Source organism: Cydia splendana, chromosome 6 (genome assembly GCF_910591565.1).
Source record: "Cydia splendana chromosome 6, ilCydSple1.2, whole genome shotgun sequence".
Classification (NCBI taxonomy): domain Eukaryota; kingdom Metazoa; phylum Arthropoda; class Insecta; order Lepidoptera; family Tortricidae; genus Cydia; species Cydia splendana.
The window spans coordinates 16110335-16131588 of record NC_085965.1 but is presented as its reverse complement, the minus strand read 5'-3'; the positions used below and the strand labels follow the sequence as shown (position 1 = coordinate 16131588).

The window sequence follows — 21254 nt, the reverse complement described above, 5'->3', positions numbered from 1 at the left end:
CTGTGAAAAATATATATAGTTGGTCAAGCAGATCTTGTCCGTAGAAAAAGGCGGCATATTTGAAAAATGTAGGCGCGAAGGAATATCGTCTTATAGAAAATTTGAATTTCGCACCTTTTTCCACTGACAAGATTTGCTTGACCATCTATAAGTAGGTAGTGTATAAACCAAATATTTGCTATTGGGTCTTTTAACTACCATAAAAAGGAAGGACCATTAAAACCTAAAAAAGTTTCAATCTATCAATAAGAAAGCTTGGAAAATCAAATGTCGCTCCAGCCTAAAGTGGCGGCTGGATTCAGTTCAGTCATCGCCAGGAACTCGTCGCGAGCGTACGCTGCGTAACGCCCAACGATCCGAGTCTCGGGACGCGTTCCATATTTAAAAATAAAACCCTAGATTAAATTTCGAATACGTTACAAAAACTTACGTTACTGTTTTGCAAGAAATAAAAGCACCCCGTTTTAATTTTGTAAGTGACTGATGCGTTTGTTTTGTTACTTATAGTGTGTGTTTAAGACTAAAATGTAAACTTTTTTAAAGAGTGGATAAGTGTTTCAAGAACTGCTTTCGTTTGATTTGGCCGTTGGGTCGCAACTTTACGACGTAATGTAAGTGATTCAAGTTTTCTCTACTAAGTTTAATTAAATTTTTAAGTACCTAAATTTAAACTTAAGGCGATTATTTATGTTTAAAGTCATTTCAATTATTTTTTACAATATAAAAAAATATATATATATTTGATTAAGGTATATAATAATTAATATTATTATTATAAATATTTGCTATAAATTTGTTTGAGTTTTAGCGATAAAATTTTATTGACATGATATTTTCTCGAATGTCGTTATTAGTACGATAGTCGATTTTTTATATTGTTGATATTTTGATATCTTATTAAATACATTATATGTACAATTGTACATATACCAAACGAGTCCATTACAAATGAAATACGTTTTTATAATGGCAAAAGTTGTGTAAGAGTTTTGCGAAACTTAATGATAAATTTAGCCTACAAGAGATGAAAAAGTACAAGGAAGGCCACTCTTTTTTTTATGATATCCAAGTTTTTTTATATTTTCATTACACACGTTTTAAAATTTCAATTTCAGAATAGGAATAAATTTTAAATTAAAAATTAAAAATCCTATCCTTTACATCCTATAACTACCTATATTACTAACATTTGTAATATGGATAACGTTTTCATTAAAATGTATGTTAATATTTTTTTTGGTGGGTTTTGTAACTTCATACGATATGAAAAAGCTCAACAAGCAAATGGGCGTACCTTTACGGCACTTACGTCCTTTTAATAAAAAGGTTTTATTTTGAAAAACTCATTAATGGCGCAACTGTTCATTTGAAACAACTTTCGTGAATTTTTTTCTATATACCCGGTTCAGATGTTAAGGGGGACACATTTTTTTGGATTTTCGTTTCGATAATTTTTTCTTCGGATCGAATTCGGATCTTTATAGCGTAACTAATAATAAGACCTACGTTGGCTGCAAATATTTATAAATATGCTACCATAAAACCTCATTTTAAATGAATACGCGTATTCCCTAATTAAAACTCCAGGTTTTCGTAAAGCCTTAATGAAAACGCGTTTTCACTAGTTTTTCAAAACACCTTGTTAAAAATTAATTTTAACTGGCATTTTTCAGTTAAGCTCTAAAACATTTATTATATTAAAAAAAACCGGTCAAGTGCGAGTCAAACTCGCGTCCTAAGGGTTCCGTACTGCACACATTTTCGAACGAGCGAGCAAAGCGAAGTTCTTAAGTACATTCAACTGTTCATTCAATTGTTCCACACACGGCTGGGTAGGGGCACGCCCCGGCTTTTCCGTGTTTTTTAACTGAACCATCAAAGGATAGTTATGCAATATATTTTTTTAATTTTGTGTTAAGTATTATGTTAAGCATAGTGCCTACATTTTTTTTGCATTGGTTATGTGTATCTCTGTTATTTCAAGATAACAGGGCTATAACCGCGAAAATCGAAGTTCGCAAATTGCTGGCATTTCTCTCTGTCATTCTTATTACGGTTTCATTGGAGTAAAAGAGAAATCTCCGCAATTTGCGAACTTCGGTGTTCGCGATAGACCCTCTGATATTCGGTAGTTCAGCCTTCTCATTTAGCTACTCGTACTTAAACCAATTATTTGTTCTGTTTGAGCACTAACCTCCTACAGCTCATCCTTAGCTCTTACGTGGAGGCACACCTCTCTCGGATGCTTCAGGCCTTCGGCCCAACGCAGAGCTTGGCCTTCGACCTTCGCACTAGCTGTCCACACCACGCTTCACGTAAACAATTGCGGTTGTGGCCCTGATAGAGCTTATCCGCAATTCTTATTCTTCAGTCCGGCTCACACTTAATTGCAGACTTCTTATACGTTTTTCCAGTAATCTATAGGTATCGGGCCCAATCGCTTAACAAAAGATAGAACAAAATCGACGATCTCCTTTGCAGGAAGCATGCACATGTCAGAGGCTCCGGGCCTTCAGGGCCGTCGACCTTCGCATTCAGACACTTGACTATAATTGTTCTGTGTTTGAGCACTAACCTCCCGCACCTCGGCCTTCGGCCGTGCGATTCAAAAAGTCTCTGGGGGACGCTTCGGGCCTTCGGCCGTACGCGTAGCTCGGCCTTCGGCCTTCGCAAAAACTGTCCACACTACGTTTCACGTAAACCATTACGGCTGTGCCCTAAAACATCCCAACCGCGTTTTTTTTCTCTTAAGTCCGACTCACGCTTGACTGTAGATTTCTAATAGGTTTTGCTGTCATCTAGAGGTGAAGAACTATTATGTGTATTTTTTTCAAAATTTTAGACCCAGTAGTATCGGAGTTAAGAGCGCTCTTACAAGAAAAGTCGAAATAATGCAAAATTGATGATACTAGTCGACGAAATTCAGGACTTTGCGCTCATTATTAGAAACAATGAGTACTTGTTCCAGAAAAAGCGTCTTCTTATCTTTATAAATATCGTTGTAAATATTAGAAAAAGGACTTATTAAATTAGTAATGATTTTTTTTCTGATGGTCGTTTCCGAAAAACCCCGTGAAGCACTGAATGGCGAGCTCTTATTTGGAAATGTTGAGAATTTTACTCTGCTAAACCTGGCTATTTTGTATTACTAATACCCTGTACTTTAGGCATATCAAACTATATTTTTCCTACATACCTTTGAGAAAGAGAAAATCAAAGTAAAACGAACTCGATTTTCTCTCCGAAACAAGTGTCAATTCCTACGAAAATCTACTTAATATCGAAGTCATTTTCATACTCAAGCAATCTGCAACGTTTGCTTATACCGTTGGTATACATTAGTGTTTATGAAATTCTACTATAATTTTTTGGCAATTTTTTGAAAACTACTCTATATTACCGATGACGCGCGCTGCGCCAGCTCAGTGCCGCGGCAGAGCTTGTAGAGGCAGGACGTGTGTCGGTCGGCTCCGCACATTTTCAACGGCGACGACGAGGTTTTTTATCATTGTGTGCGGCGGGCGCCGTGTAAAACGCTATACTGTGTGCGTGTAAACCGCAACGAGAGACTTTGATCCTAGCACTGTTTTTATAGTATTATAATTTATAATGGTACAGTTTAATAAACTACCGGACAGGATTAAAAATATTTGAAACGACCTGACATTCTATATGTATATATTTGACTCAAGATAGTACTCAGGGTCTGATGATGGAGCCGGAAGGTGGTCACCGGTACCAATCAACCATGCAACTAAACCACTTCGTGTTTAGGCTCGTTTTATTCATCTCAACAAGATCTTTGACACAAGATAGTACTCAGGGTCTGATGATGGAGCCGGAAGATGGTCACCGGTACCAATCAACCATGCAACTAAACCACTTCGTGTTTGGGCTCGTTTGATTCGGCTCAACAAGATCTTTGACTTAAGATAGTACTCAGGGTCTGATGATGGAGCCGGAAGGTGGTCACCAGTACCAATCAACAATGCAACTAAACCACTTCGTGTTTAGGCTCGTTTTATTCGTCTCAACAAGATCTTTGACTTAAGATAGTACTCAGGGTCTGATGATGGAGCCGGAAGGTGGTCACCGGTACCAATCAACCATGCAACTAAACCACTTCGTGTTTGGGCTCGTTTGATTCGTCTCAACAAGATCTTTGGCACAAGATAATACTCAGGGTCTGATGATGGAGCCGGAAGGTGGTCACCGGTACCAATCAACCATGCAACTAAACCACTTCGTGTTTAGGCTCGTTTGATTTGTCGCAACAAGATCTTTGACACAAGGTAGTACTGAGGGTCTGATGATGGATCCGGAAGGTGGTGACCGGTACCAATCAACCATGCAACTAAACCACTTCGTGTTTGGCTTCGTTCGATTTGTCGCAACAAGATGTTTGACACAAGGTAGTACTGAGGGTCTGATGATGGATCCGGAAGGTGGTCACCGGTACCAATCAACCATGCAACTAAACCACTTCGTGTTTGGCTTCGTTCGATTCGTCGCAACAAGATCTTTGACACAAGTTAGTACTCAGAGTCTGATGATGGAGCTGGACTGTGGCCACGGGTACCAGTCTACCATGTAACTGAACTACTTCGTGTTTGGGCTCGTTTGATTCGTCGCAATAAGATGTTTGACACAAGATACTACTCAGGGTCTGATGATGGAGCTGATGATGATAGACAGGTACCCGTCGCCACCTTCGCGCTCCATCATCAGACCCTGAGTACTACCTTGTGTCAAAGATCTTGTTGAGATGAATAAAACGTGCCTAAACACGAAGTGGTTTAGTTGCATGGTTGATTGGTACCGGTGACCACCTTCCGGCTCCAACATCAGACCCTGAGTACTATCTTGTGTCAAAGATCTTGTTGAAACGAATAAAACGAGCCTAAACACGAAGTGGTTTAGTTGCATGGTTGATTGGTACCGGTGACCACCTTCCAGCTCCATCATCAGACTCTGAGTATCACCTAGTGTCAAAGATCTTGTTGAGACAAATCAAACGAGCCCAAACACGAAGTTGTTTAGTTACATGATAGACTGGTACCCGTGGCCACCTTCCAGCTCCATCATCAGACCCTGTGTATCTTCAGTGTCAAAGATCTTGTTGAGACGAATCAAACGAGCCTAATCATGTTACTACATGGTTGATTGGTATCCGTGACCACCTTAATCATCATCAGATCCTCAGTACCAGTTCGTTTTTAAACCCTCGTTGATACAAACTTTACAACCTATAGGTACCAAATGCAATGACGAAACATGTAAATAAGCGAGTAGGTACCTATAATTTCTTTCGAGTAATATACCTTCATAAGTACGAGTATGGGGCTATTCATAAATTACGTCGTTTCAAATGGGAGGAGTGGGGGGGGGGGGGGTCTGGACATCGGATGATGGTAACATGACGTAGGAGGAAACAGATTCATCCGAAGCTTGATTTTTGGATGATTTGAGGGGTGGGGAAGGTCAAAAATCGTCAAAAATAGATGACGTAATTTATGAACAGCCCCTATGTACATTTGCACTGCATTTAGTATTTTCGTACTTACCAAATAACAGTTTTAGAACTTTAAAAGTTAAGTACAGTTAGTGTTGTTATGGTTGATTTCAATATGCTTCGCGAAGGATCAAGAATGTTTAATCCATCATTGTAGTGCGAGTGTGGTAGAAGGGATCGGCATACTGAGCTCGCACGGCCTGCCGCAGCGCGTAAAATACCTAAACTCGCTCAACGCCGAAATGTAATAGCGCTCTTAAGGGGGGGAATGGTAATTTTTTGCCTATTTTCTTAAATAACTTCTAAACTATTTCATATAAAATTATAGAAAAATATATTTTAGATCCTCAAAATAAGCCCTTTCATTTAATATGTAACATGATATGGTTTGCAAAACTTTGTTTTTAAATTTTCTCAAATTCCCCCTAAAAGTGCCCCCTATGCTTAAAATTCATTTGTTTTTATTACATGTCCGTCTTTGGGTCACAGACTTCCATATGTGTACCAAATTTCAACTTCATTGGTCCAGTAGTTTTTGAGCAAATAGGCTGTGACAGACGGACAGACGGACAGACAGACGCACGAGTGATCCTATAAGGGTTCCGTTTTTTCCTTTTGAGTTACGGAACCCTAAAAACTAATTAGTTTTCACTAATTATTAAGAAATTATTTTTGTTTAAACTTCTTTTGACTAGGGAAAAGTTTTCACCGAGGCCTTATGGAAAACTAGTTATGTAACTAAAGCAGAAGCAGAAGCAGAAGTAGAAGTAAGCGTGCTGTTTTTATCAGGCTCTGAAACTAATTAATTAATCTAATGTAGCATTAATACTTATTATTTACTTCAAAATTAGACCGCAAAAAATGCCCGATTTGGAAACACAAGCTAACTTCTGCAAAGTTCTTTTTAATGCTGAATTAGTAATAGGGTCCCGTTTCTATTCTTTGGGTACGGAACCCTAAAAAAAGAAATATAGTTAATACTAAATTTCCAAATCGGTCATTTTTTGCGGTCAATTTTATTTTTTAATATAATATTAATTTAATATTAATATTAGATTAATTAATTAATTAAAGAGCCTGATAAAAACAGCACGCTTACTTCTGTGGAGTTTACCTAATGCTAAAAAAACGAAGTATAAGGAAAATGCCTTTTCACTAAAAACTGATTTTTCCTGTAATAGAAATAAATGATTTTGTAGTATTTTCTAAAGTATTCTACACATGTAGGTACTTAAGTAAAATATTTTGTATTATTTTCAAAAGTATTCACCTAATCAAAAATTATATGTATAACCTTAAAGTTATTTTTACCTTAAAACCTAGAGTTTGAGGTGCGTTTTTCTGTTTTATTTTACTGTTTTATTTACGTGTACCTATAGAGTATCCCCTTAATATTACATTTTAATTTTTAATTTCTGTACTAAGTAACGGCTTACAAAATACAACTTTGTCCCAGATTTCGTTAAAATGTAACTTCGAGTAAAATGACTGTGACATACGGACCAACACACGGAAATGATGAAACACAAGGGTTCCGTTTTTGCCATTTAAGCTACGGAACCCTAAAAATATATTTTAACAAAAATTCTATAGGTAGATAAATTAAAAAACCTAATAAACTTTTATCAAATAACACGAATATATGTAAATATATTAAAGGTTATGCTTTAGCACCCTGGCGCTCAAGAATTCAGGCAGCATTTTCCCGCTATTTTGCAATGCTATAGCAATGCAATAATAATTGTTCGATAGAGACAAGTAAAAACTAGTGCCTACGTCAATTCATGGGATTAGCTGTCAAGCCGACCCCAGGCTCCCATGAGCCGTGGCAAAATGCCGGGATAACGCGAGGAAGATGATGAGTGCAATGCTTTAATACGATGCACCAGTAGGCAGTGAGTTCTGTAGTGAACAGTGGAGCCGTTCAGTCTGTTGGAGAAATCTTCAACATGTGACAAGCGCTTCACTTTGAAATTTGTTTCAAGCGCTTCTGTTGACAGGCCTTCAACAGATCTCTAACCGCTCAGTTTTAAAAGAACACAGAGGCCCTATCGCGAAACACGAAAATCGCTTTCATAATTGTTCGATAGAGAAGCAGTAAGCGACATTTTGTTTTTCATTTGCTGATACTCGGTTTTGCTACACTTTTCTGATATTCAGGCACCATCATATAAGGAAATACATAAAGCATCTGGCTTTCGGGCTCGCTGAGAAGCGCGTGGCCGAGTAATCTTAATGCTATGGTGTTAATCCATGTCAACGTCCTAACCATTCATCTATTTCACAAAGGCTGCTTAATACCCGTACAAATTCTATTATTATTGTGGTCATAATGGAAACTGAACATGTTATACCGAACTATGATGGAAAAAAATAATAAAGAGGATCTGTTCCCGCGTTTGAATGTGTAATGCTGGAGTTGCTCTCTGTAGCCGCCGTGCAGGTCAGGATCTCGACGACTCAAATAAAAAGCTTCGATTTGAAGTAAACTATTATAATTTCAATAGGTACTGGTTTTACAAGGGTTCCTTGACTAAACGGTTAAATGTAAAAGTGGTGTGGTAATCGTATGGAGGCTGATGAAAGAGTGATTTGCATAATTTGAATGTCCGAAAATAGTGGTTAAGATTTGGGTGCCTCTAATTGGCCGCGATACATAATATGTGGAGCGCTCCTATTGGTGCTTTAGAAAAAGCTTCCAAATACTAGCCGAGCCCGACGGCTGCGTTTAGTTACTGTATTATACAAATAAAGGTTGCGTTCGCAACACTCTCTTTTAAAATATCTTTGTACCCGTGAATCACTCTTTTGTTAGCTCCTTTATTTGCCTATCCTTTATTTGTCTATCGACCTAATTTGCAAGTGTGATAGAGACATAGCTAGCAAAATTTTAATTTTTTCTACTAATTTCATCATCATTATCATATTAGTTGATAAAAGTTTCCTACTGAACATAGGCCTTCCCCAAGGATTTCCTCAATGACCGGTTGTGCGCAGCTCTCGTCCAACGTTCTTGCGATCTTGCCACTGCGATGTTAGGGTCTCCCCAGATATATCGACGCGCATTCGGCAAAATCCGATAGGAAACAGCTTTATGTCCGCGCAATAAGCGCGAAAAAGCCATCGACACGTCGGCAGGTGCCGGCCGATGCGAGCCGAGCCGAACAACGACTTTTTCGCTCTTATTGCGTAGACATAAAGCTTTTTCCTATCGGGTTTTGCCGATTCCGCGTCGACATATTTGGGGGAACCCTTAAGAGCCCTTTTCTGCTGCATCCGCGTTCGCAATCGATTCTCATGAACCTTTCCACCCCAAAGGCCATTAGTTCTACGAAAAAATTGCCTTGCCATCTGCTTGAAAAATTCTCTCAAATATCGTGGATCTAGATTCAAGAGTAATTCAAGTTAATATCGAAAATAAGTTTCTGGTGTTCAGAGTAAAAGGTCTGTCGAATTTATGGGGCGCACGATGTATATTATGCCATGGTATTTATGGCTATGATGTAAAAATCTAGCAATCATGGTCAAATATGGTTTTACTCGATGTTAAAGTACTGACAGTACTTATACAGCTATAATAACTAGCAAAAAGCAGAGCTTTGTAAGGGCTCGCGGAGGTTTTCTACCTTAACGTACCGAACCGGTTGCTGTCCGGTACGCCTGTCTGTTACAGTTTTTACTTTGTCCTTTAAAAACGTGTCCAGACGACAAAATTAAATTGCCAATATCATCCACACTTAATATACAATTTCATAAGTGCATTACATCCTACACGGTCGCACAGTACTTTCTGTAAGGAACCCAACTGGCTTTCCTACATAATGTTGGGTCAGCGAGCCAATGTTCTTGAATTTATTTTTGCGTCCACTCCACACAATTGATCGAAAAACTATCCCGTCTGGACACCTACTGGCGGTAATCACGCTGCTCCGCACATAAACTAACACACACAGTTCCACTAGGTACAGCCAGAGTCCAGCATCAGCTCTATCTTGGGTACTGCTCTTCCAAGTTCTCATTAAGACGTGTCAGATGACCAAAACAGCGTGTGCCTATGTTGCACCAAACCTGAGTTCCACTAGGTACAGCCAGGGTTTAGCATCAGCTCTATCTTGGGTACTAATCTCCTAAGTGCTCATCAAGACGAGTCGGATGGCCAAAACAGCGTGTGCCTATGTTGCAACAAACCTGAGTTCCACTAGGTACTGCCAGGGTTCAGCATGAGTTCTATCTTGGGTACTGTTCTCCCAAGTGCTCATCATGACGAGTCGGATGTCCAAAATAGCGTATGTCTATGTTGCATCAAACCTGATCGAGTTCCACTAGGTTCAGCCAGGGTTCAGCATCAGCTCTATCTTGGGTACTACTTTCCTAAGTTCTCATCAAGACGAGTTGCATGACCAAAACAGCGTGTGCCTATGTTGTATAAAACCTGAGCTCCATTAGGCACTGTCAGGGTTCAGCATCAGCTATCTTGGGTACTGAAAGTACTGATCTACCCAGTGATCATCATGACGAGTCGGATATCCAAAACAGCGTGTGTCTATGTATGTTGCATCAAACCCGAGCTCCACTAGGTACTGCCAGGGTTCGGCATCGGCTCTATCTTGGGTACTACTCTCCTAAGTGCTCATCAAGATGAGTCGGATGACCAAACCATAATGTGCCTTTGTTACACCAAACCTGAGTTCCACTAGGTACTGCCAGGGTACTGGGTCATTTTGCTGAACTGCACGCCGACGTTTCGATTGGCGTGCAGTTCCCATACAAGTTGCAGTCGGGTTGTAGTCCGTCTGTATCGGCCCTAAGTCACTGAAGTTTGTATTAATTATGCTTATCTTTATTTATAATTTTAGCAGTGCCAAGCAATAGTAACACTAAAGGCGCCATTCATTAATTACGTAAGACAATTTTTGCCAGCTTTTGACCCCCTCCCTCCCCTATGTAAGAAATAATAAGAATAGGCTGACCCCGTCCAGCCACCAATATAATTTATTTTCAAAAAAATATTTTTATGAATGTTTATTTGGACCTGTACAAAGGTACTTGAGCTCGTTTAAGCTAACTCTGCACCGTGTTTGATAGCATAGAGTGTGGAAGTATTATTTTAAACGTCATAATTTCATAGAAATTAAAAAAAATATCGCATCTTTGTGATCTTACTTAAGAACTATGAAAACCCCCTCCCACCCCCTTGTAAGAAAAAATAAGATATGTTCGACCCCCCTCCAACCCCAAAATCGTCTTACGTAATAAATGAATGGCGCCAAAACTGTATCTCGAACTGAAAATACCCGATTTAAGTTTGCTAACACAACATGACTGATCATCACATCGTCAGCGTCACAAAACATACGAGTAAATTGACCTCCGCAGTAAATATACAGCAAGATTGATTGTTCTAGTAGGTATTCACAAAAACTTAATTGCTAAAATGGGAATCAAACCAAGTGAAGCGAGGTGGGTTGAATCCAAAATTCATCGTTGTTAATGGGGTAAGCGCCATCGACATTATTGAACTTGAAAACACCACATAGGTATCGTATTGTCTGAATACCCACAACACAAGCCTTCTTAAGTAGTCAATTTGTATAAGAATGTCCAATATTTATTTATTTATTTATTACTAACGCCATCTGTTAGAGAAAGAAATAATTAACATTAGCACGAATGTTAATTCATCATTTTGCCAACAGATGTCGCTAGTAGTAATACAAAGTGTTATTACTTTATTTTATTTTTTTAGGTTTATAAAATGATATTTTTATGTTTGATAACACATCTAGACATGAATTTAAATTACTATGTTAAATTTCAAACCTAACAGTGCAGTAGTTTTGCCGTAAAGTGTACCACAAGAATGCATTGTTCGTCGATTAGTGATAGGGCTCGCTTCGCTCGCCCTAATTAGGTATAAATAAATACCTAATGTCGACTCAGCCTTATTTTCCATTAAGTACAGTAAAGGGCCATAAAGTTTGCACATCGGTATTTAGAAAGAGAATATTGGAGGCAACGAGAATGAAAGAGACAACGCTCTACGAAGCCGAAATTCCGATGTGCAAACTTTATGGCCCTTTACTGTACCTACTTAACTGTCTTGTTTGAAAAAGTTGTCTCGTTAGAGAATTTCTCGTGTCCTTAAATACCGGGAGAAAACAATCCAAGCGTATCACCTATAAATATTAAAAACTTACTTTTAATTATTTATTAAAACTTTAGCGCCGGCTAGCTTTTTATTGGTTTGTATGTACTTTATCTGTGCTGATATCTTTGCTTGTGTTGCTTCGTTTGACACCTCTGAAATTAGGTTACACAACATACAAAAAAAAATCAAATAAAAACATTTGAAATGTGACTACTTCCTATCAGGGTCGTACACTTTGCGACCGTCGTGGTACAAAACAAAATCAATAAATTTTCACCCGACTGACAATGGACGGCGTCTAAGATTTATATATGGATGTACTCGTAGAATACCACTCGAACTCTTGACATCCAGTTTTAATAATGAATCAAGTTAGTTGTTTCAGCTCAACTTTTGACAGTTATTTTGACACCGAAGGGTGCTATAAAAGTATAAATTTAAAGATGCGGGAGGAGCGTCATAACTGAAGTTTGCCAAAAAAATAAGAGTCGCCTGCCCCTTTGGTGGCATAACAGGAACTTTAATGAGAGCTGTGACTACTCGCGCTTTGGTTCCGTACTTTCTAATAAATAAATAGTTGCTTACGTTCGTTACATTAGTCACTTGGTGGTGGCACATGTCTATATAGATAAGTAAGGAGGTACATATTTATATTTTATAATATACACATTCACGATGAAATAAACGCGTTTAATTATTTACCGGTTCCTGGCACAAAAAATCTCAAACTGCTCTGTCATTTAAGACAAAAGGGGACGACGTCACGTGACCGCTTCTTCATACAAACGTAGTCCCCATTTTCCTCTCTGGACATTAATTATAGAAAATATTTTCTCTTGGTTGGTTGCCGTATTATAAAATTTATATGGAATTTGTTTTATACTCCTAATTCTTATGCGAGTAATAATCAAAAAAACGAAAATAGTCAAACGAACGGGCATACTTATGGTTCATATATTATGTAAAAATATTTTCCATAATGTCAATATCCAGGAATGTATATGGGGACTGATATGGGGACTACGTTTGTAAAAACGGCCGTCCACTATCCTCGATTGTTATACGTGGTGGGTGGGATATCGGATAAATATTCTATCTGCATATAAATTAAGTAATGAAATTTCGAAATTAGTGAATCCGGGAGTAAGCATGGAAGACATGCAGTCATGATCTACCTACGAACCCCTAAAAGTCCAGTTTGTAAATTTTTTGTGACTTGCAGAGTTTTTCTTTCATTTAGTAACACTGTTACTGCGTAGTAAAAAACATAAATAACGACCATTTTTAGAGACTAATTTAAAATATAAATAAGTCAAAGATTTTTAAATGAATTACGTTTTAGCTGTCGTTAGAGCTGTTAATTATTTTTTCAAGCTGCAAAGCAAGCTTTTTTGCAAGCTGTTTCGTAGCTTTCGTATCGAGTTCTATCTATCCGAGTTTGTAGTCCGCTTAAAAAAATACTTGATTGTTCTAACATATTTACTTAAAATACCAATATAAACTGGCAACATATTTCTATGTGATAAAAATCTCAGTCAGAAATTACGAGTATCTTTTGGATGCCGTTTCTTGTAGCAAATATTTTTTTATGCGCCCATTTTATTAAGCATTAGGCTCAACTTTCAGTCGCTCTGACTCGATAATCGTAAAATTTAAAGATATGTCGTTACTTCACTCAGTCTTAGAGTTATGGTTGCTACGAACTGTCGAAATGAAATAAAAAATAAGTGAATGTCGTTCCCTGCCTGCTATACGGCCACATCTCAAAATTTATGATTATTGGAAAGGTAACTTTATTATTTTTAATTAAGATTTAATCTCCAATTATCATAATTTTTGAGATGTGGCTATATACTTTACGCAGGCAGCAGGCAGGAGAGGACGATGTATTGACGAAAACTGTTTAAGATTTATCGCATTTCTTTTGGAACCTTTGTAAAATATACCGCGTTAATTTGATATTGATAAGTCCTAATCTCAGGTCTCAGTTACGATTCGATTGAGCGAGTAAGTAATAAAAACATTGTAAGATTTACAATGTAAGTGAATAGTAGGTAAGTACGATGCCAAAAGATAATAGTTCAGAAATCTATATACATATAATAAAGCTGAAGACGGTCGAAAGTCTGTACATGGAAGATATTTGAAAAAAAGTTGGCTGGGGATACTTAGAATCGATAACAGAACACGTTCCAAAAGTTTTTAGAATTTTTGTCTGTTTGTCTGTATATCTGTTTATCTGTTTATCTGTTTATCTGTTTATCTGTTTATCTGTTTATCTGTTTGTCTGTTTATTTGAACGCGCATCACGTGAAAACGGCTGAACGGATTTTGATGAAAACTTTACTAATCTGTCCAGAAAATCCCCGGCCAGGTTATAGGCTATAAAAATGCAACCCCTAAAAGGGGGGGTAGCCACAACACTCGATTGACTAAAGTTTGCCCCTGAATCTTATGGCGCTTATATATTACTTAAAGGAAGGAGGGGCAAATTTTTTTCAAATATGTGCTACCACTATTGAGTACCCTGGTAAACTAACAGATGGCGCTGAATTTAATACGTTCTGACATGAATAAGCCACCGAGGAAAGATTTTGCCATATTAACTCTTAGTTTAGAAGACACGGATATCAACAAAAATAATTAAATAATTATGTTGATTTAATAAATTAATAATATATCGAAAAATTTTCGCGCTCGCTTCGCTCGCGTTTTCAATAACTTTCTAACATATGTCGACTGCAGCAGCATTACTCTGTTGCAACGTTGCTGCTGCAGCACTGTCAATTTTTGTGATAAAATGATGTGACTGATTTCCATACTAAAAGTAAAAATGTACAACTGTCTATCAAATTGCCTATTTATATCGAAAAAATTTCGCGCTCGCTTCGCTCGCGTTTTCAATCACTTTCTAAGCTATGGCGACTGCAGCAGTATTACTCTGTTGCAACGTTACTGCTGCAGCACTGTCAATTTTCGTGATAAAATGATGTGACTGATTTCCATTACTAAAAGTAAAAATGTACAACTGTCTATAAAAATGCGTTTTTATATCGAAAAATTTTCGCGCTCGCTTCGCTCGCGTTTTCAATAACTTTCTTTGATATGATAAAGGTGACATTCGGGTGGTGACTGCAGCAGCATTAGGTACTCTGTTGCAACGTTACTGCTGCGGCACTGTCAATTGTCGTGATAAAATTATGTGATTAATTTCCATTCTTAGCTGTAATGCGGCAATGAACGTCACTCAATTTACCAAAAAAATGCAATGTAATCTTGATGACCCTAGGGAGAGGGGGCACCATGGTCTAGAAATGCTTAGGGCATCAAAATATCTTAATCCGGCACTGGTCGTTTGCGGAGTCAAACGATTTGGGACTTACATTTTATACGCATTACCATGCATTCCCGAAAATAATCGAATCATTCCCGAAAGTCTCGCAACGCATTGAGGTTACAAGGGGCACGTGTTCTTCCTCAGGAATCTGAAGAAGACTACGGTGAGTGGCGGTCTAGCCAGGCAGGCCGCTTCGCTTTCGCTCGCGCGCGTATACCTTACGGCTTACTGTATCGTCCGATATACACCTACTACTCTGTCGTTTAAATCACGTGTAAAATTTGAATAAGGGCGAAAAAACTATTGACTTTGGAGTGTAGTTTTATTTAGTGGTACCTAATTGTAAAATATTTTATCTGGACTACAGTCCTCTAGCATATCCATCTGTCAACTTTACTTCAAGTTCCGCCTGCAGGGGAGAGGGAGAGAAATTAGGATTAGAAATTAGCCGCTTACTGACACAGACCGAATTCCACGCGGGCGGAGCCGCGGGCACAGCTAGTACTCAATAAATAGGTACTCTATACTCAATGTGTTCATTGCTAATAAGGAAAAATCCTTAAAGTAAATATAGATACACCGTATCAAATCAATCATTTCAAATTAATGTATTATCAAAAAGAGGGGCAAGGAAACGTAAACAAATATCGAAAATAAAAATAAATACCACAATACAAAGAAATTTTATATTAAGAAAATATCTTAAATACCCTAAATATCCGAATTATTTTCAAATTGTTATACATTTTGGCTTCCATCCGGAAACGATTACAACGTACCTGTCAAATAAGAAATAAATGAAAACGCCCCCAATAAAGAATACGTTTATTGAAGTAACGATAAAATCCCCAGAAGCGAGAGAAATGAGGAAATTAATAATAAAAGGAAAGTGATTTATTAGAAAAAGCGGTCAAGTGTGGCAGTATGGCGTAAACACGAAGAATTATATTTTGCCGGATTGTGCCAATTTTGGCCGAGCTAGGTTTTACTAGGTTAGACGGGATTTTTAGAAGAAATATTTAAGACAATTTACTCTATATCGTTATCGGGCTCAGCTTTTTTGCCAGTTGATTTTCTAAGCATTTGTAAAATGCTAGGTTTGGGTTGGTATGAAAGTGAAAAGGTCAATTTTTATTCTAGGGTTAGCCCGTCTTCATTACTGAATATACTTTAAGATGTGATGTATATGGCTGTCCACATATAAAATTTATTTAAGAGCCCATCAACGTGCACACTAGCGCCACTTGATTATTTAGCAGTGGCGCTAGTGTGCACGTCAATTGATGGGCTCTTAAGTTCCGCGGCCGGCTCCCTGACACTGCGGGGTTGCGTAATGTATCGCAGCCATAATGTGATATGTAGTGACTAGCTGTGCCCGCGGCTCCGCCCGCGTGGAATTCGGTCTGTGTCAGTAAGCGGCTAATTTCTAATCCTAATTTCTCTCCCTCTCCCCTGGAGGCGGAACTTGAAGTATAGTTGACAAATGGATATGCCAGAGGACTGAAGTCCAGATAAAATATTTTACGATAAGGTACCACTAAATAAAACTACACTCCAAAATCAATAGTTTTTTTCGCCCTTATTCAAATTTTACACGTGATTTAAACTTAGAGAATATAACCAAACGGTGTGGTCATTAACAGGCGTTCCCGTTAGTCGAAAATAGGCGGCCAATGCGCAAAAAACGGCAGACTATTTTCTACCGAAAATTATAGACATGGCGTCTCCGTTGGTTATATTCTCTAAGGATTTAAACGACAGAGTAGTAGTTGTATATCGGACGATACAGTAAGGTATACGCGCGCGAGCGAAAGCGAAGCGGCCTGCCTGGCTAGAGCCTGAGGAAGACCACGTGCCCCCTGTAACCTCAATGCGTTGCGAGACTTTCGCGATGATTAGTTTTTTTTCGAAAAGGCATGGTAATGCGTATAAAATGCGAGTCCCAAATCGTTTGACTCCGCAAACGACCAGTGCCGGATTAAGATATTTTGATGCCCTGAGTATTTCTAGACCATGGTGCCCCCTCTCCCTAGGGTCATCAAGATTACATTGAATTTTTTTTGTAAATTGAGTGACGTTCATTGCTGCATTTCAGCTGAGAATGGAAATCAGTCACATCATTTTATCACGAAAATTGACCTTGCCGCAGCAGTAACGTTGCAACAGAGTATCTAATGCTGCTGCAGTCGCCACCCAAATGTCACCTTTGAGCTTACTGTGGGACTAGGTCGATCTGTGTAAAATTGTCCTATAATTTTATTATTATTTATTTATACCGAATATACCCTTAAACGCATCACTACAATTTTTGTTACATCCTGTATATCTGCGCTGAAACGGATGAATCTTTCACTCACTCTGTTATTTACGCCTTAGAAGGGTTGGGTCATTAAGTGGGATAATGGCTGTCAATAATAGTCTTCCTTGTTGATGCGGAAGAAATCAATAAGGCCTGAACATTACGAATACAAAGTACCTTTTATTGAGGGCTTTAATATTATGAAAATTTGTTATGCTCCTCAAATAAGGTCCGTAATCGTGTCGTATCGTTAATTGTCGCTAATTTGTGTCCTAATTTTACGAATAAAATAATTAAAACTATGGAATACCTGTATCTTTAAACAGGGTACACTACATAATTCCGAAATATTTTATGCCGAATTTTAAAATATAGATTTTTATTATTCCGATTTTTAAATGCTCGACCCATCAAAATTCCGATTGTCATAATTACCGAACGATGAAAATCACGAAGTTTTATATTTCCGAATAGTAAAACCGACGATTTTTTAAATTCCGAACCACATAATTCCGAATATAACAATTCCGATAGGGAGAAACACCGAATTTAACATTTACGATTTTTGATATCACGAATTCCGAATTGTCATAATTCCGAAATCTTGAATTCCGATTTGACGTAATTCCTATTTTTTAAATTCCGAATAACGATATTCCGAATTTGTTGTTAATAAATAAAGGTACCTACGTTTCTACGGGGGGTAGCAGTTCTAACGTAACCTAAACCTACTTTTTTAAAAACAGTTATTTACTGTAGGGGTCGCAGTTATAACGTAACCTATACCTACTTTTCTGTAAGCAGTAAGTTTCTAGGGGAAGGAGGGTCGCAGTTCTTACGATACGAAACTTTAGCTAACCCTTTCGATATTATATACGGGCCTTATTATAAATGAGGGCAAACAAGTATTATAAGAGATTTATCGACCTTCGATACTTCCTTTATTGGGAAGAAAGGAGTAAAATAGTTTCTTCGTCAATAGCCCCGGGGAACTAATGTAATAATAACGGAATTAATCCTAAAAACATCAAAGCGTATTGATGAAAACACCAAAGCTTATACTTCCTTTCGAATACTGGCAATTAAATAACATTTTCGTCACTGGAAATATCAATGAAATTAATTTTAAAGAAGAATATAAGGACAAAATTACACGAACTGAAATTTAATTTATGATTTTACGCACAATGGTAAATGTAGGTACTATTGTCAGCACCTATCCAATTGTGGGCCGAGTTTAGAAAGTAGGACAATCTGTTTGGAAAGGGTTAACAGAAGCAAATGAATTATCCATAAAAAATAATATGGAACATTTTGCTGGCTCAGTATTACAGGGTTCTATGTTTCACTTTTATCGAACTGAAATTTGAACATTGTCATAGTGACATTAAGTCGAATTTCAACTATCTTGAAAATGTAACATAGAACCCTGTAATATTGGGGCAGCGAGTTGTAGAACAAGGAGATGTATTCTGATTGTAATAACAGGTTATGGACTTGATATTTTATGATGGCTATGATCTATATAACAAAAGTTATTTTTCTGGTTAGAGAAATGTCACTTTTGAAACTGACAGATCATATCCATCCATATATTTTGAGCAGACTTTTATTATTATTATTATACAGAGCCCACTGTGTCCCACTGCTGGGCAAAGGCCTCCCCCTCTCCTTCCTGTCGTCCCTGTTCAGTGCTATATCTGGCCAGCCTCTCAAGAAGGAGTCCAAGCCATCCCGCCATCGCCGACGAGGCCTGCCGGCTCCCCCCCAGACAGAAAGACTTTTATTGTATATAAATAGTGATGTCATGTTTTTTAAACATTACCTATAAAAATATAATTTTAACAGAATTTCCGTAAGCTTTTGACCTACTAGAAATACTAGAATAGATAAAGTCCCTTCAGAGGTGCAGTGTAGTTATCATCACATAATTATTTAACCTGGAAACTTTAAGTACAATTGACACAGTAAACACACATGTTTTATTTCCTTAACAATTAAGTTCAGATAATTTTGAACTGCACGTTTGTACAGTCAGCAGCAGAATTAGCTAAGCGGGCGAGGTGTTCAAAATTACCTTGACACGCGCTTATTCTCTTAACAATAAAGTCGCGTCAAGATCATTTTTAACACCTGGCTCGCTTAGCTGCTTCTGCTGCTGACTGTACGAAGCAAAAGAGTAATTATATGTTTTTAAGTACCGTAGACCGGGGTGACTTTGGAAAATTTGGGGTTACTTTGATAGATTTAAAACGGCCATAGAATTACCATTATCCATTATTTACTGAAAATGTTCCTGTAACTAGTTAGATTACTATAATTATATTCATATTCACTGTAAAAAATCTCGCATAAATATATATTATGGCTTAAAAACTAGAATTTTAAAGTCGCCCCTGCATTTGAAAGTAACCCCGTTCTACCGTAGTTGTTTTCGCTGTTGTAATCGCGTTGTTGCTTATGTCGTAAATTGGTTTCCTAACTAATATGCTACATAATACAATACCAGAGATAACGAGACTACATAATACGAGTAATCGCTGAAAAATCTCTTCTTGATAGCCTTTTAGGTGAGTGCGCAATAAAGTGCTATTAAGTACATACATAATCCTGTCGCGCTATCACGATACCGTCCGTGCGTTCATTTTTATTGCTTTGAAGATAGGTAAAATATCCAAAAACTTTATTTTCGTTTTACCACTTGCTCTTCCAAATGGTTGTGTAGGTGGTTAGTTTTGGCAAGGGTCTAATAAATGTTGTACGGAGGATGATTTACCTATTTTATTTCAAAAGACATAATTCTTGAAAAAAATATTAGGTTATATTTAGTATTTCGTAGTAAGCTGACTGATGTAATAATTTTAAGTTAGCAACGAAATAAATGTTACACTGTCGCAAGTTGTATTATAGTTAATGTAACTATAAAAACCTATTTAAATTCAAATCCACCATCGCTGTAGCTGTAGTTAAACTTTTTCTCATTTAACTGGCTACAAACAGAAAAGTTTTGATGCTCTACTTATACACTGTGGGCCTTATGAATCCGACATACCTTACAGACGTATTCTGACAGTTTTAAGAGTAAGTTTTTCCGAATTCCGTGGAGTTTGGAACGGGTGCGCTGACACGCTGGCACTGTCCCATCTCCACGGTACCATGAACAAGGCAGGCGCGGCTGACAGAGCGGCACCCTCCCTAACCCTCAAGAGATGGAAATACAGTAGTCTCAACGCCAAATTACAGCTTTTTTGCTTATGGCGTCGAGACCCTCGGTTCATGGGGTTCAGCGGCGAACCGAAATTTGGCTAAACGGCTGATCGACGTAACCCGTGTCAGATCTGGCAGCATCCTCGTCAACGCATTGCGATCCAGTGGAGAAATGCTGACAGCATAGGCGGCACCATGCCACAGGGGCCAAATTTAGAATACATTATATTGTTTAGTTTTGAAGGATTACAATTTATTATGTATTATTGATAGAGATAAGTTTTATCTGCCGAACTATAATCAAAACCAATTTGTTTCGTCAGTTTTTCTTCTATTTGCTTTATATTCTTACACTCAAACAACTTGCAATCCTAATTAAGTTTATTAGATTATTTGGACGCACGGTGTATAATTGGATATAGATGTTATTTCCCATGGGCTCACCTATTTTTAGCTATTTGATCCCCGCCCTTGAAGCAAAAGGTAAATATGGCCCAGCTTGCATACGGTTTGTTTGTCGCCGCTATACGTCACTGCTACCTACATGATTGCTTTAGATTTTAGTTTATGCAAAATACGAATTTTACTATCAGGCCTATTCGGATTTCGAGATAATCACAAGATCTTGAGACGATTTAGAGATCAACTAGATCTACATTAGATATCGCCTAGATGTGACTTGGATATCTAAGTCATAACTTGTCGAAATCGTTCAGGAGGACCTCCAGAATCGCGGAAACGTCAAATTTGA

General features: G+C 37.8%; 1 protein-coding gene across 1 annotated transcript in view; it reads left to right on the top strand.

Annotated features, from left to right (window-relative positions):
• Positions 1-321: 321 nt before the first annotated feature.
• The window catches only part of LOC134791727 (allatostatin-A receptor), a 157827-nt gene continuing 136894 nt past the window's right edge, over positions 322-21254 (top strand). Inside the window, exon 1 of the mRNA XM_063762852.1 lies at positions 322-611. The gene's annotated coding sequence lies outside the window, so the exon portion shown is untranslated. The remainder of the gene's footprint in view (positions 612-21254) is intronic.